At 37.5% G+C, this 15,182-nt stretch overlaps 1 protein-coding gene across 2 annotated transcripts in view; it reads right to left on the reverse strand.

The window, feature by feature from the left end:
• Nucleotides 1-14,754, reverse strand: part of LOC114872084 (octopamine receptor Oamb) — a 63,526-nt gene extending 48,772 nt beyond the window's left edge. The window contains exons 1-2 of one of the 2 annotated variants that reach the window (XM_029178858.2): nt 14,490-14,754; nt 13,029-13,217 (exon numbers count right to left, since the gene is read on the reverse strand). The gene's annotated coding sequence lies outside the window, so the exon portion shown is untranslated. The remainder of the gene's footprint in view (nt 1-13,028; nt 13,218-14,489) is intronic. The other variant, XM_029178860.2, reaches the window with a different exon arrangement.
• Nucleotides 14,755-15,182: the final 428 nt, after the last annotated feature.

The following is a 15,182-nucleotide window of genomic DNA, read 5'->3' on the forward strand; positions in this document are numbered from 1 at the left end:
TTGTTCTTTTTATCAACTCGTTCTTCGTCTTATGCTTCCCTATATATATGTACCAAGGATCCATCCGGAAAGTCGGCGACGCACGGTACTTCCTGTAGGACTTAAGAATTCCACTTTTGTCGTCGTACAACTACCGAAATAGGAACTTAGAAATTTTTCTTAAATTCAAACACTCAAAGGTTCGAATATTCTAATATTCCTTGGAATACACTTTTTCCATATTTCCTATAAAGTTCCAAGAATTTATCTGTAAAGGTAGAGAAAAGTATAATCCTCGTTGAACCGACGAGAGCGTAAAGATGTCTGGCTGCATTAAAGAGGAAAGTGCAAGGGCGTAACTTAAGAAAAATGCATATATGAGAAGATAGAGAGACCGGAGGTACTCATCGAAACGTTCAACTCTCTTTTCCTTTGCTACTTTTCCCGGCGTTCGCTTGGAAAAGAACTGCAACCTGTCCCACTTTCCAGAATTACCCTTTCTGAATCTTAATTGGCGACTTTTTGCCGTCGCAGACTTTTCTTTCGAAACTTTTCCAACTGTTATACAATCTTACTCGTATTTCATAAAATTCATGACTCCTGTCCGGTTTTCTTCCTACTTTCCTTTTTTTCACTTTTCTCCATCGATGTAATAACTAATTGAAATTATTGAAAATCAATCGTGGAACGAATGCAAATGAATAAATTCCAAGTGTATCTTCCATCTAGTTACCAGGATCAACGATAATCAGTTTTCTTCGCTCTTTACTCTTCTCTCGTGTCCGTTGGTCGTTTATTTGTATTTCACCAGAGTGCTTTTCCGCTTGCTTAGCGAATCTCCTTTGCTTGGTTTGCTCGATTTACTTGATATTCTTCGAGAGACTCGCCAGCGACTGTAATTCATGACCAGCCAACGAACTTCCCTCGTGCTTTATAAACGAGAGAAAACGCTCTTACCGTCGGCCTTCGAGATTATCCCGGGCGAAAACGAATTAAAAATCGCGTGGCCAGCTTTCAGCTACAGAACGCGTCCCAATTGAAACAGACAGCGCGATGTAAGAAGTGGATTAGAAAAAGGAAACTATTTACAAACAATTACTATTTGCAAAAACAGTAATCCCAAGAATTTTCCTTTTTTTTCTTCTCCAAGTTCAATTTGAAAACGTGATTAGCACAGCTCGAATTTTTATAGCGAATCCATTCAGGGAGCTGGCTCGGAATCACGTTTTATTACACCGGTCACAACGACGCCCTTTTCCATTTTCCATCGTTCAGCTGAATTTCTTTTCATTCCCGGCACGATTTGAGTCCGATTTCGTAGCCCGGTTCTTCTGTTTCCAGCCGTGTCCGCGACTCGTTTTCTTCGTCTTTCAACCTGTCTCCTCGTACACTCCTGAAAATGTCACGCGTAGGTAGCCAGCTTCCATTTGTATGCTCCGAGCCGAACACGACCGGCTTAAAAGCACGAACCGGAAGTTCTGGGCGCGCGTGCGGGCGGAACACCGTCGCGTGGGTGTTCTTCGATTGCGAGACTTCGAATGCTTCCTACCCGTCCAACTTATTTTTATAACAAGGGTTAATCGAAATGACCCTCCGATGGGGTTGTACCGAAGTTTTCGCTAGCGAATTAATTTCACATTTCCACTTCAGATTTCGTCGGCCTTATCGTCCTCGTTAAAAGTTGCCGTTAAAGTTTACCAGAGTGTTATTTTTATAAAAATATAAAAGAAATTCGCGACGGTACTTTAAGGTCAATATTATTCTGTATCTTTCAATTTCTTTCTTCTTCTCCTTGTGAATGAGCTTCTCCACATTATCGGCCCGTTCTTATCAATCATGTTTGACGCTCGAGCGAAAAGAATATCGTGTCAGACGGATCGAAGGAGTTTCGTGACGAAAAGGCAGCCTCGGCTTTTCTACCTCGTTGTCGATTACTATCGGCCACGCTGGTTCCAACGTCGGTGAATTTTTAAGATACAAGCCACGATCTTGCTATATCGTCCTCGTGATCGATACGCTTGCTACGTGCGAGCTCGTTTCACCGAGTTTCCTCTCGACAACTTTGAATTATTATTTTCACCAACCTACCCTGATTTCTCCGAGTAATTTTCAAAACGTTGCTGAATCTACGCCTAACGCTCGTGAAAATTCTGCAGCTTAACGAACCCCGTAGTTATTTTACTAATTTGTTACTTCGGTATTTAATATCCTCTTCTTCGTCCACCGCCTCTGGGCTAAATTATTACTTAATTACCATACTCGGTTGATCATAATCGAGCCGGCACAGAGTCTCGGCTAATTAAGCGGGGGACTCGCGTCGAAATTAAAGCGCAATCACGTCGCCGATTTACAATGTAATTAGCGAAGTTAATTGATCGATCTTTGTCGGTTTCGTTCTCTGTTCGGTAAATTCATCGGGTAAATTGTTTTCTTGCCACGGGAATCGCTGTTCGATATTAACCAATCTGTTTCAATGAACGTGGAACGTCGTGTGATTAACGCGGCTATCGCGCGTTTCTCCCTGATTATTCATTGTTCCGTCGCGTATTGTCGGAGGCCTCGTTTTCAATTAAAATCTACGCGAGATGTACGCGAGAACGTTTCTCGCAATAATTATCCCTAGCTTTGGAAATATAGAAATGAACGATCTTCTCGTAGATAATGCGATGCGTTTAAACGAAATTTACAAAGATAGCGGACGGTGTAACGTTTAATTCAAGGATCGCGTGATACTGCTGTATGATCAGAGACAAACGCTGTCGAGATAGGCGAATCGTGACTCACGAAGAGCATTCGAGGCCGTTTCAAGTTGGAAATGAAAAAAAGAAAAAAAAATGATGCACTTCCGTACTCTATCTCCCTGTGATAAGTATGTTCGAGTTTCCGTAGTCTGGTCTCGAACAGAGTCGATACTCGAAGCTTCTTTCGACGTTCGTGAAATTGGAAGTTCCTTTGTCGCGAACAGGAAAATTAGTTTCTTTTAAATTCTTGCCAATTCCCAGATGCCTCTTCAAAAGAGCCCCCATGGTAGATTTCACCTTTCAGACGATTGAAAACCTAATGAACGAGGATGAAATTCAAAAATGATGATTATTCATCATTTTTGGATCCCACCGTTCGATCGTTCAAAGGATTAACCTGGATTATTCAAAATCTATCATCTTTTAATCGAAGCAATTAGGTATGGGTCAAGAATATAATCTCCGTTTCAATGGAAACGTTATATCATCCCCTATTATTTGACCAATCAGAATGATGAATACTGAGGAGTTTATAAAACGTTGAAATTATTCATGTAAAGGAATACATTTAATAAGGCTAGTAACGAGTGAAAATATAATCAGCAAAAGATTGGAGCAACGGATACGAAGGTTGGAGAATTTTTCTTGGATAAAGGGCGCGGAAAAATGTCGACGGCCCTTAATAAGGCCGGGCCGGGAGACGGTGGCCGTTGTGAAATCAAAAGGACCTTAGGTCCAAGTTAAATTGAATCGCGTGACAAATTGCAAATGAATTATTCATGGAACCGTGAAATATCCGGCCGATATCCAGCGTTATAATTCGCCGAGCCGGTGGACTTTTGAGAATTTCATTAAATCGATCATCCCCACGGATGAAGTGGAACTTTGTTCCAGAAACTGGCTGTGTCTCGACGGAACAGTTTGACGTACGACAAATGTTCCGACGTGTCTCAACTTCCTTTGAAATGTCGCGAAATTTTCCCTCCGGTTAATGGAACGAAAAGTGGCGAACAAAAAATTTTCCACCATCAAAGGGTTACTCTCTTTTATTTTCGACCCTCCAATTCATATAGAAGAAAAAATCCACTTCGCTTTCATTTTTTTAAATAAATCGTTTTCAAAAAAATTTCTTTGAATTCAGGCTAATGTTGTGACACGAAGGAGTTAAAGGGTTGAGATTAGCAATGTAATGGAGTAGATTTGTTTGACGATAATCTAGATGGCGAGGCTTGCAAGGAATTTCAGGAATTTCCTGAGTAAGAAATCTCTCGGGATTTCTGCAAAGACCCAGGGTAAACCGTGAGACTAAATCTCTTCTTTGTACTAGTTTGATTTAAGTACGTTGGACAAAAGGACGTTCTATTAATAATTTGAGGAAAATTCATTAGCACATTTTACATATTTCTAAACAATCATAACTTTACATTTTTTTTAAAGAAAGAAGAAGAAAAATATGACGTACAATTGTTTTCAAGTAGCTTCTCTTTTCTCAAACTTCTTCTTACAGTCATGAAATTTAAAAACGAAAACTTCACACGTCCAAAGGAAAGGTGCTTTTACTCAATTAAAGTGTAAACTCAAGAAAAGTCAGCGAAGAAATAAAGTTCTCTCTTCGATGTTGAAGAACAAAGGGGAGGAAAAGAAAGTCACAAAAAATGGGAAAAGGAGGCACCATGCAATATTTAATTTCATGGATTTTTAAACAATTTCTCGCATAATTTAGCATTTTCCCTTATGACTTCTCGTTAACAAGAAAATGCAAACCTGAGAAGAATATCAAATTATTTTTCGCCCTGAGGCTAACTCGGCAAACATTGCAGATTGTGTAAACGATAAAAAGGGGACAAACTTTGCCCTTTACATTGTCGTAAAAAGCACGCAAAATTACGTAGAAAGAGAGAGAAACATTTCTGTCGAGAGGATTAAAAGTTGAAAATTCTTTTCCTCTTACTAACGTTTCCCTAACTTTCTCCCTTCTGAACCACAAGTTTATTTAAAACGAGCATTTTCCATTCAATTTTCAATAACCGTGAAAATAAACAATGAGAACATAATATACGATATCCAATAACATATATTTAATTTATTATATAGAATACCGTATCTTCGATACGCAAAATCCCCCAATTATTTTAATTAAAGCATATTATTAAAATCATAATTGAAATTTGTACAAGGCAAGAAGCAAATACGAAATTCACCAACGGTGCGCATAGGTATAATTAAAGGGCCATTAATTAGTACAAAGTAACTGATATTAACAACTTGTATTATGTTACTAATCATTCGATGGAAATTTTACGCAATTATTAAGTAATCAGTGTGTGCTGAATTTCTGGTATTTACTTCGTTTTCAACGTAAATGCGAGGTCCCTTAATTAATCCGTACACCGAACGAGATAGTTTTTAATGAGATCGTAATTACAATCAATACGAATCGTGCACCCTCTGTAATCCATATTTTCGATTTATTTACATGTTATAATTTATCCGGATATTTTCGTGCCTTTGATTAATATGCATACATTTAATTGCTTGTTTGTTCGTTATTACTTTGATGATTGATATCACGTACCCGTGATTTTCGTGCTTCAAATTTTTAATCAAATACTAATTACGAAAGTTTTTCTTTAGAAAAATCTCGCCTCTGCCAAACGGTGGAATATTTTTGGCGAATCAATTCACAGCACAGAGTCTCATCCCCCATAAATGGGTCGTAAACGATTCGTCGGGTTTGGGAAGGCGGGTGCAAGCTTATCTTTTAACACGACTGACCAGGTGAATCAATACTCGGCAGAGCTTAAAAAAAAAAAAAATGAAAAAAAGGAAACACAGAACTACTGTATCTGAGTCTTCTACTTCGCTGATTCGCATCGGTTACGTACACCCCAAGGGGTGGTTTACGTGCCATTGAGATATCCTAAACGACAGCAACCACCAATTTCCTGCACAGTTTTTCTACTGACCCTCTTCTACACCACAGTCATTGAAACGAAGTACATATAATAATAACACTAAAATTTGAGATTCTGATATTTTCAATTTTTCTAAATTTATCATGTATAGTACAACATTCGAATTTCTACTATTTTTGTAATGTAAAAATTTTGAATTTTTCTAAGAAACATATGGAATGATTTTTCTTCAACCAATTTGAAAATTTGAAGATATTTCCAGTAACACGAAACTCGATAATGAATATACCAATGTTTGATCAACGTTACAGATAATCATCGAAAGAAAAAAATTCGATATTCTGTTCACTGTCGAAATATTCAAACGAGTACACCGTGAAATTATTAATACTCGGAAGGGAACTTTGTTCTTTCCACGTTTGCAATATCACGTGAACAAACATCTGCTCGGATGAACATTTCTTCCATGGAAATATGTTTCTTCGTAATTACGATCGCTATTTAATTAAGTATAATTAAAGAGCCCCGACTTCATAAACTGCGATACAATTAACAGGGTAATATTTTCAATTGGTGAAAAGAATCAGGCAATTGGAAATCAATATACCTATCAAATATAAATAATTATTATTCAACTGTTGATTAATAACTCGATATTCACAATGAATAAATCAAATATCCTCCCTCCAATGAAGTAATGAAAGGAAGAGATGTACCCTGAAGATTTGCACGTATCTCTGGACAAAAAGTGTGCAAAATCTTAGCAGAGTCGCTGAGAGGAAGATGTTTAACGCGATTTGTCCCGCGAGTCTCTTTGCACGATGTTTCAAAGCTGCCACGAAAAAGAAAGTGTTACGGACTTTCTCCGAGGGAAACAGACGTCTAATCCGGCGCAGGGTAATGCGACGCCGCGATAATTGCACGGAGCGTCGTTTGCCTGGGGGAAAAAAAAAAAAAGGAAGCGGCTCCATCAGAAGATTAAAAGTCGACAGAGAAAAGAGAGACATTGTACGAGCAACGAGACAGCGTCCTACATTGTGGCTAGCCGATCGTTTGCTCTCTCCTTGCATTTTCGAAATCTTGGAAACTGGGTTACTAGGATTTTCCTCTTGCGCGAAACACGCGTCCCTCGTCGTCTAACAATCATCAGACTTTTTATCCACGTAAAACAATGAAAATAGAGAGGTTTGAGAGTGTTGTCCCTGTTTGAATTCACTCCGCAGCAACCTCAAGATGGATTGTTCGCTGTGGTCAGATGATCGTTCATTTCCTTCGTTCTTTATAAAATCTTTGAAACTAAGTTGCTACTGCTTTGTTCTTTCCATTTTGTCGAAAATTACGAAATGATGCTTGAGAGGATGCAATAGAGAGATTATAACGCTATTAGTGGTTTAGATGTAATAATGATAGTAATACCATTACCCTAATTACTATATTACGGTAATAATAATAGTAAATTAGGTTGCATTTGATACTTAGTGACATGCGATCACCAATGACCGTGGTAAGTAACATGCGATTCTATTACATACAAATATTTTAATTACGTAAAAGTTTGTAAAATAATAAGAGAAGAAACCTTATTATAAAATTGATTGTCGACGATTGTGTACCGGATATACAGCAATATTGTAAATGATTAGTTAATTAGAATTTGGAAGCTTAAAAAATGTTTACCCTCACCGCGGCAATATAACGAGAGACTACTGTAATATTAATATTAGCTGTGATTTTGGAGAGAGCGTACGACTTCCAGTGTAATGATAAATGTAAAAATTGTAAATGATTAATTAATTAGAGTTTGAAAACTTAAAAAATTGTTACTCTCACAGCGGCAATATAACGATAGTCTACTCCACTATTCTTTTTCGTTGTCGAATTAATTCCCCTACAGAGCCGCTTTTCCTTCGTTCGTTCTAACGATATTGTGCACCAGAAACGCGGAGAATTTTCTCAAAGGCCCGCTGTTTTACGACGACTTTCCTCTCGAAAGGTTCATTAAAACGATGCAAAAGAATTATTCACGAACGAATAATCTGCGGTATCGTTTAAAGTTTGACTGACAGGTTTATTTTATTTTAATATTTTTAAAGCACTCTTTATACCCCTTTATCTCCTAGCTCTCACCTACTATTACCCTTTATTCCTCCAACAGTCTACTCAATTTTTTTGTAATACCAATTTTATGATAGACTTTCCTGGCTCTTCAGTCATTTTTATGTAACCGATCGACACGTGGGCAGCTTACGATTATGAGGGATGAAAGTTCATCCCACGAGTCCCACCTTAAGGTCGAGCATAGTCCTGAATTTATCGTCAAGTCGGCTATCGAACAAATCTGAATCGGTCCTTGATAAAGACTGGATTAACCTACTTTTTTCGCGATCGTCCAGAACTGAATTACCGTTACGATTATCGATTCGAAACGGTTGTCACTCGTCCTCTTTTTTCCACCAGACTCTGATTACTCGAAATGAAAAGAATTGATGATAATTTGCCGTAAATAAAAATCAGATTATCGTGTCTATGGATTGAAGGTTTATTTGAATTTTTCTTTTCTTCAGAAGGTAACGTGGAATTCTCTACGAATGTGTGTGCAACACTGAATTAATGGCTACCTTCTCTATCTGAACCATCGAGGGATTTAATAGTTCAATTTTCAGACTTCACCCCGAGGGTGACTATTACCCTCTCGTGTGACATAGTAAATTTGTGTCTCGAGGCAGCGGTTTACTTGAGGCTTACACGAATGGAATTCAAGCACGAACTGTGTTTAAAACCTCCCTGCTTTCATTCTTGCCACTCGAAATCGAGACGTTTAATCAAGACGCGTTGCATCGAACAGCGAAATCTCGAGGGGGCAAAAGAAATTTAATTTGTAGTCTCATTGAATTCAAGTATGTTTAAATTTTGTAAATAGAATTCTTTCTCTCTCTTCTTTTTAATTACTCCAAATGAATGAAGCTTGAGAATCGTAACCTGGTTTTCAGATTTCGAAAAAGCAAGAAAAGAAATGACCTTTCTGACCAGAACGAACATCTCTTGAGATCGCCACGAAGTGCATTGAAGCAAGAATAATACGTAAAGCTTCTTACTTTTATACCTCCAAGCAGGAGCTTGTAACTTTCTGCCAAATGAAATGGATGAAACTCTAGCAACCCAGTTTTCACTAGAACGTAAGCTGGGACAATAATCCACTGGTATTTAGAATTTTCCTTAATGTTTCTCCCTTTTAATTTCTTTTTCTTATTGAATTATATTAAATTTGTGACACTTGTCACTGGTAATCTTCACAGAATACAACGTATCAATATTATTATTAAAATTAATATTTTATTCTTCAACTAGAATTTTCCTTAATGTTTCTCCCTTTTAATTTCTTTTTCTTATTGAATTATATTAAATTTGTGACGCTTGTCACTGGTAACTTTCACAGAATACAACGTATCAATATTATTATTAAAATTAATATTTTCTTCTTCAACGATCCTCAGTGGATTAGATCCTGGGACAAGGTGTTAATCGGGGAAAAGAAACTTTTCGGATGAAACGAAAGTCAAGCAAGTGATAAAGAGTGCAGTGACAAGAAGGAGAGAGAAACGTACTATCATCTATTGTTTTCACCGACAATGGAATGCGAAACGGGCAGAAGGAAACTTCCGTTGCGCTTTCAGATTCCGATCATTAAATTGGATGGCATTGTATGCCGTAGAAATCGGGAGACAATGAACCTTTACCTCTTCTCCTTTTCTATCTTTCTTCTCTTCCTAAGGGAAACAATGAGACATCCTTCGATGCACCTGTGTCTTCCGCACAGGTCTCTTTACGATTTTTCGAAAGTTCGTTTCCCTTCTTTCGGGAAAAAGGACTTCGATCAAACACTGAAGTACTCCGAAACGAAGAATTCTTTGGAAGCTTTTTCGATGCGAACAGCGTGAACATCTAAGAAGGTGAAACGAATCGATTTTGGAATTTACTTCATTTTCAATGTCTGTTGAAAGCTGTTGGGTAAACTTCCGTCGCGATTCAATTCGAATTTTCTTTAAGGTAGGAAGAAAAGCGGAGATAGAGAGAGACGGTTCCTTTCAGCGTCCAACGTTAAGGAAGTCAAGAAGATCGAGGGAGAAAAAGGTCGTCTAACAAGATGACGCGAAAAATAAAATAAAGTATAAAGAAATCTTGCCCCTGGCATCCGACGATTTTCCATTTTCCGTCGAGTCGATTTAATTGAAAGTTAAAATTACTTCGCGGATCGTTGATGACGTACGGAAAATTCTCGGATGAATTTTCTTATGGAATATCCTTTATAGTTTTCCGCATTCGAAAGATTATCACTGGATATTTAACAGGATACCGAGTAGAGACTTGCTCGAACCGCTTTACGATCGCGTCCTAAATTCCGCTTCATGATTTTCAACAGCCATTTCAGCTTTCGAGACACTGGAAACGCATTCAATGGCTGTCTGTATTCAAGGGATTCAAGGGATTCTATGGGGTGGTATAAAGCCGCGAAATACTATTCAACGATTCTATTTTATAAAAATTTGCCATATATGTCAGTTAAACTTGATGCGATAAACGAATAATATTTTAAGCTCTAATTTGTCTGCTTCTACCATTAACATTTCTGATTAGGAAAATAAAAGAATCGGTAAAATTTGTCGATTACATGAAACTTATAATTGTATTGGAACACGATCGCTGATCCTCAAACAACATTAGTCATGATTGTTTCGGCGTTTTGCTAGTCGTCTGTTGAACTAACCGACCGAAAGCGAGGCTCAACAAGGTAATTGACTCTGAGAACGAATGACAGAGCCGGGTGAAGCCGGCCAAAGCAAATGGACGGTGATTGTTAACCGGTTCGATAACGATGTAGTTTTATAAGCGCGCCTTAAAATTCGAAAAAGCCATCACAAATTAGACTAAGAAAGAAAAATGAAAATTCTGAAATCGAAATTATAGTTCACCATTGTTTCTCGATGTAAACCATTTTACATTTTAACAGTGGAACTACGATGCCAAAGGTTATGAATGAAATCGATACTTCAGAGTGCCCCAATGAATTCCAGTCAATTAAAGACTAGCAAACACTGAACGGTATTTTCGATCAACAAAGCTATCCTAATATTAGCTCTCTACGTCGAACTCACAGCCCGTTCGACCAATCATTTTAATCCCCTCGTTTAAACCCTTTTGTAAAAGCAATTTCTAGCATGATTTAGAAGCCTAAACGATTGATAAGTTTCTTAGTAATTTGCACGAAATATCAAGTTCGATTTGCTAAAATAACTCGCTCGATCGAAATGCACAATTTTCTTTGAATATTCCTATCATTCTTGGGGCAATAATTTTGCAGAAATTTTGTAAAAAGAAAAAATCACTACTGGCAACTGTGAATTATTAATAATTCTTGAAAGTGAGAAGCAAGAGATAATTTTGTACATCCGTCACTAAAGCTTGTCTAGCATGCTTCGTGTAACCATTTGCCACGCAAGATGACTGGTGAATCATCGGGAAAATCGGTCAAGCGAGTTATTCGATCTCGTAAGACAACGTGTTTATTAACGGTGAAAAGTCGGGAAACGAGATCTGGCAGACGCGGATCCGATGCAACGGCCGTATAATAACGGCCGCGTTCCTGGCTGTCGCTTGAAGCAGGGATATGTACAGTGGCAGGCAAGCCAAGAGGAAGCTGTTCTAACAAGCGCATTTCCCGTCTGGCGACACGCATTCGCCGGCTTTATCGTTGCGCGAAAATAACCGATGCTGTTCAACGTTTTGCGGTGTGTCAGCGTGCCATACCGTTTCTCGTACCTTCACGAGTGGGCTGCTGTTGGCTGACCTCACCGTCTTCAGATGGGATCACAGGTGCGCGAAAAGGGAACCGTCAGTGCGAGTGATAGATAAGTTCGTTAGAATTTGTCTTTGAATCACGATGCGGAGTTAATTGGATAATTGAGGATTGTAATTTCACGGTTTCGAAATCGTTCAGGAGAGTGGCATCTTTCGGAACAGCTGATTTGCAACTGCAAACCTAATTATTTTATTTGAATTTCAACTCGCACAATTTTGAAATTATTAATAAAAATAATTATCTTTTGGTGGAAATGACAAGTCACTCTCTTGAAATTCTAACTCTATTTTCGAAATTATTTATGAATCTAGGTGACTTCTGAGGAGCCACAAATGAGTCTCTCAAAGTGACGACTGAACAAGAATAGCACATCAGTCTATTAGAATTAGAATTTAAATAAAGATACAAAAGCAAAGTGCAGTAACCCCAGGTCCAAATTTTTGAAATTTTTTACCATGGTGTTCCAATGTATGGAGAAAAATTGAACAATTAATTTAGTGAAGTTTTCGATAGAAATAAAAGCATCGAGGAAACAAACTCAACACTTTAGTTTCGATTCGATGACAATCCCTCCGGTTTCATAACGCGAATTTTATAACGCCTCTGGTGATTTGCGCGAGATTGCTTTTTTCCAAACACCAATTCGATTTTCGCGTACAATTTTAATATTGTACGATTTCTATAATAAAATAAACAATGTTGTTTAACGTAAACGTAACGAATCGACGCGTTAACGAAACATCGCATTAAAATAATTCGCAGACACGAATGTGCAAAGCAAATATTCTCCAATTTCCACGCGCGATATTGACTTTGTTTCCACGAATTTTCAAGCGCGAACGATAATGATTCTCGACAAAATCATTATGTGAATTGAACAAAAGTACTCGAATACTTTTGCCCCGGCTGTTTGTAACGAGCACGCGAGAGATGCTCGTTTTATTGGCGAATGATAAAATATGGAACTGTCGTTGTATTAGGTGGATCGCAAATTTAATCGTCAATTCGAATCGCATACAAATTGCGCCGAAACTGTGCCAAAATACCAATAAAATGCACAATTTTTCAAGTCACGCACGCGTTCGCAATTGTAATTAATTTCATTATAATTAATTACTAATTACGAGCGTTCTAATTTGTTTCGTGAAACGCGACTCGATGCATCACTGTCTCGTTTATTTGTCAATTTTTTCCAATTGTGATTAATTTTATTTCATCAACGAGTAATAATAATTTGCTACGAATTTAATATTAAAAAATAATACAGAATTTAAATTTCAATCGCTACTTAATGAGCTAATGTAGAATTCTAAAAATATTGCAATTTATCATTTGAGCTTTTAAGAAGTTGAAGAAAAGAAAGTATCATAAAACAGTTTCGAGTTGTCGAAGATAAAAAAGCTGATAGAATTCTGGTGCTACCCGATTCGGTGGTAAAACACTAGAAAGCGATGTTAACTCCGCTTAGAGCTGGCATTCAGGCGAACGCACTTAAAAACTCATTAGCGAAGGCCGATAAAAAATTTTTGGACTTACCGCAAACTGCAACACCGGTGGAGCCTCGTAATTCTTGTCGACTCCGCAGAAAGTCGAAATTACACTGCTAATTAGCCCCGCTCCGTGGATCCAACGGGAGACACTCAAATACCAACACTCTTCCCTATCAAAGGGTCGTTTAAGTACACGACCCCATCCATTTTCACTGTTTCGCTCTAAGCAGTTTATCTAGACGCAACAAAAAAAATCCCGAAAATGACTACAATTTTCTGTTTGTAACTTTTGTTAATTAATTTCTAATAGAAATTATTATTTTTTAATATTGGCTCTAATGAAATTATATTTAATCAACACGAAATTGATATTCCCTTTGAAGACGATTTTAACAATTATTTAATTCCTCATCTCTCTGAATTAAAATTAATTTTCATATTTGATTTAATTCCACGTTTCGACGAATTCCCTTGAAAAATCCATTTTTAAATCCAACATTTCAACTCCCTGTTGGTGAAATAAATTTTTCATTCGAATCATCCCAATCTCCAGATACAAATCGAATCAGTCACTCAACTTTTCGTCGTATACTTTCAAGAAAATAGCTTTTGAGTGTCAAAAGAAAATCGCGACTTCCCTAGAGTCCTCTTTCAAGAACAACGAACGTTTTCTCACGACCGGCCGTCTCTCTGCGATCCTCCCTTTGATCCGTCCACCATTTTCATGCATGTTTCATTCATTTTTTTTTTTTGTTTCTTTGCCATCGATCTTTTCAACGCTTCCCGCCCACGATTGCTTTATTGTCGTTGACGTGCATTATTACGCTTAATGGGACCACGTTTGTGGCGTCCATTAATAGTCTGCTCGAAAACGTTCGCCTTATCTTGAGAGAGCTATCTTCTAACGAACTTACAAGGTATTCGATTCTGCCTGGGTCAATCATGACCCAGACCTACGAAGACGAAAATTAGACGCTCAGAAATTTCTGAATAAAAGGCTTTCAAATTTGGAAACAAATTTAAAATGAAATTTGAACTCTAAGTCAAGGGTTGATCTCTTGAACTATTTTTTAAGAAATATTATAAAATTTTAATGAATATATAATTTTATTTAAAAATCCAGAAACCACCGTAAAATTTCAAATACAGATAGTTCAAGAGCGATAAAAGAGTAAGAGAGACGCGAACTTGATTTATCCACGACATCATTATTTTCTTCAATAATGGTTGAATCCATCGAATATTCGACGAATTTCATTTCCAGCACGGAAATCGCAATGACGCGTCTCTGTCACGGGTACGTCGAAAAAAACCCTCCGTTTATCAATAACGTTTGCCTGATTTTCATATCGAATTTCAATAGTCGAATAAACAATATTTTTCAATATAAATATTAATGATATGAAAATCATTTATATCATCTATAACACTGACTCGAACCAATACTAAATCAATCAAATGTTCTGAAACTTAACATTTTTAATTACATCACTGATAAACTTCTCACCTAGCCACACTTCGGTACTTCACATCCGGTTTCAATTAATGAAAAATTATCAAACACGATTCTATATTGAACAGTATTCACGAATAATTTTAATCGAAATGTAAAAGAGGAATAATAAGATTAATAAGAAATTGTTTATGTTAAATGGTTGAGAAACACGTGGTAGTTAGATCACGGATCGATTCGCGTGGTGATCCTCGAGGTTCGTCGGATCGCGTAGCCGATAAGCGGATGTGGGACGGGCCACAACATATCCGCTCGCAACGACGGCCGGCGTCAGACTGCCTCGTCGCTACAGCCAAGGGTATTATCGACGGCGGGACACATCGGCTGCTTTGGATAAACATTCGCCACCGTCGACTACCGAGGTAAACAAAACGATCGAACCCTGTTTTCGAAACTATACAAGACCTTCTCTATCGTGTGGAATTCAACACTGCGAAATATTTAAAAATTTATCAACTCCTCTCTAATTATTACGAATAATTAGCGACGCGTTAAATGTGAAAAATGTACAGTTTTATTATATCTAATTTTTAATTTTCTGAATCAGTTGTAATTTTGAAGTAAATTTTTCATTTTCTTTAATACCAGGAACCATTTTAATTTGAGGAACATCCCAAAAGTAAACAGATTGAGTAAATATTTGTGAGGACAATGCGAGGGAGGACCAACTATGAGCAGGAATCGAAT

The sequence above is a fragment of the Osmia bicornis genome, chromosome 9, assembly GCF_907164935.1.
Source record: "Osmia bicornis bicornis chromosome 9, iOsmBic2.1, whole genome shotgun sequence".
NCBI classification, from domain to species: domain Eukaryota; kingdom Metazoa; phylum Arthropoda; class Insecta; order Hymenoptera; family Megachilidae; genus Osmia; species Osmia bicornis.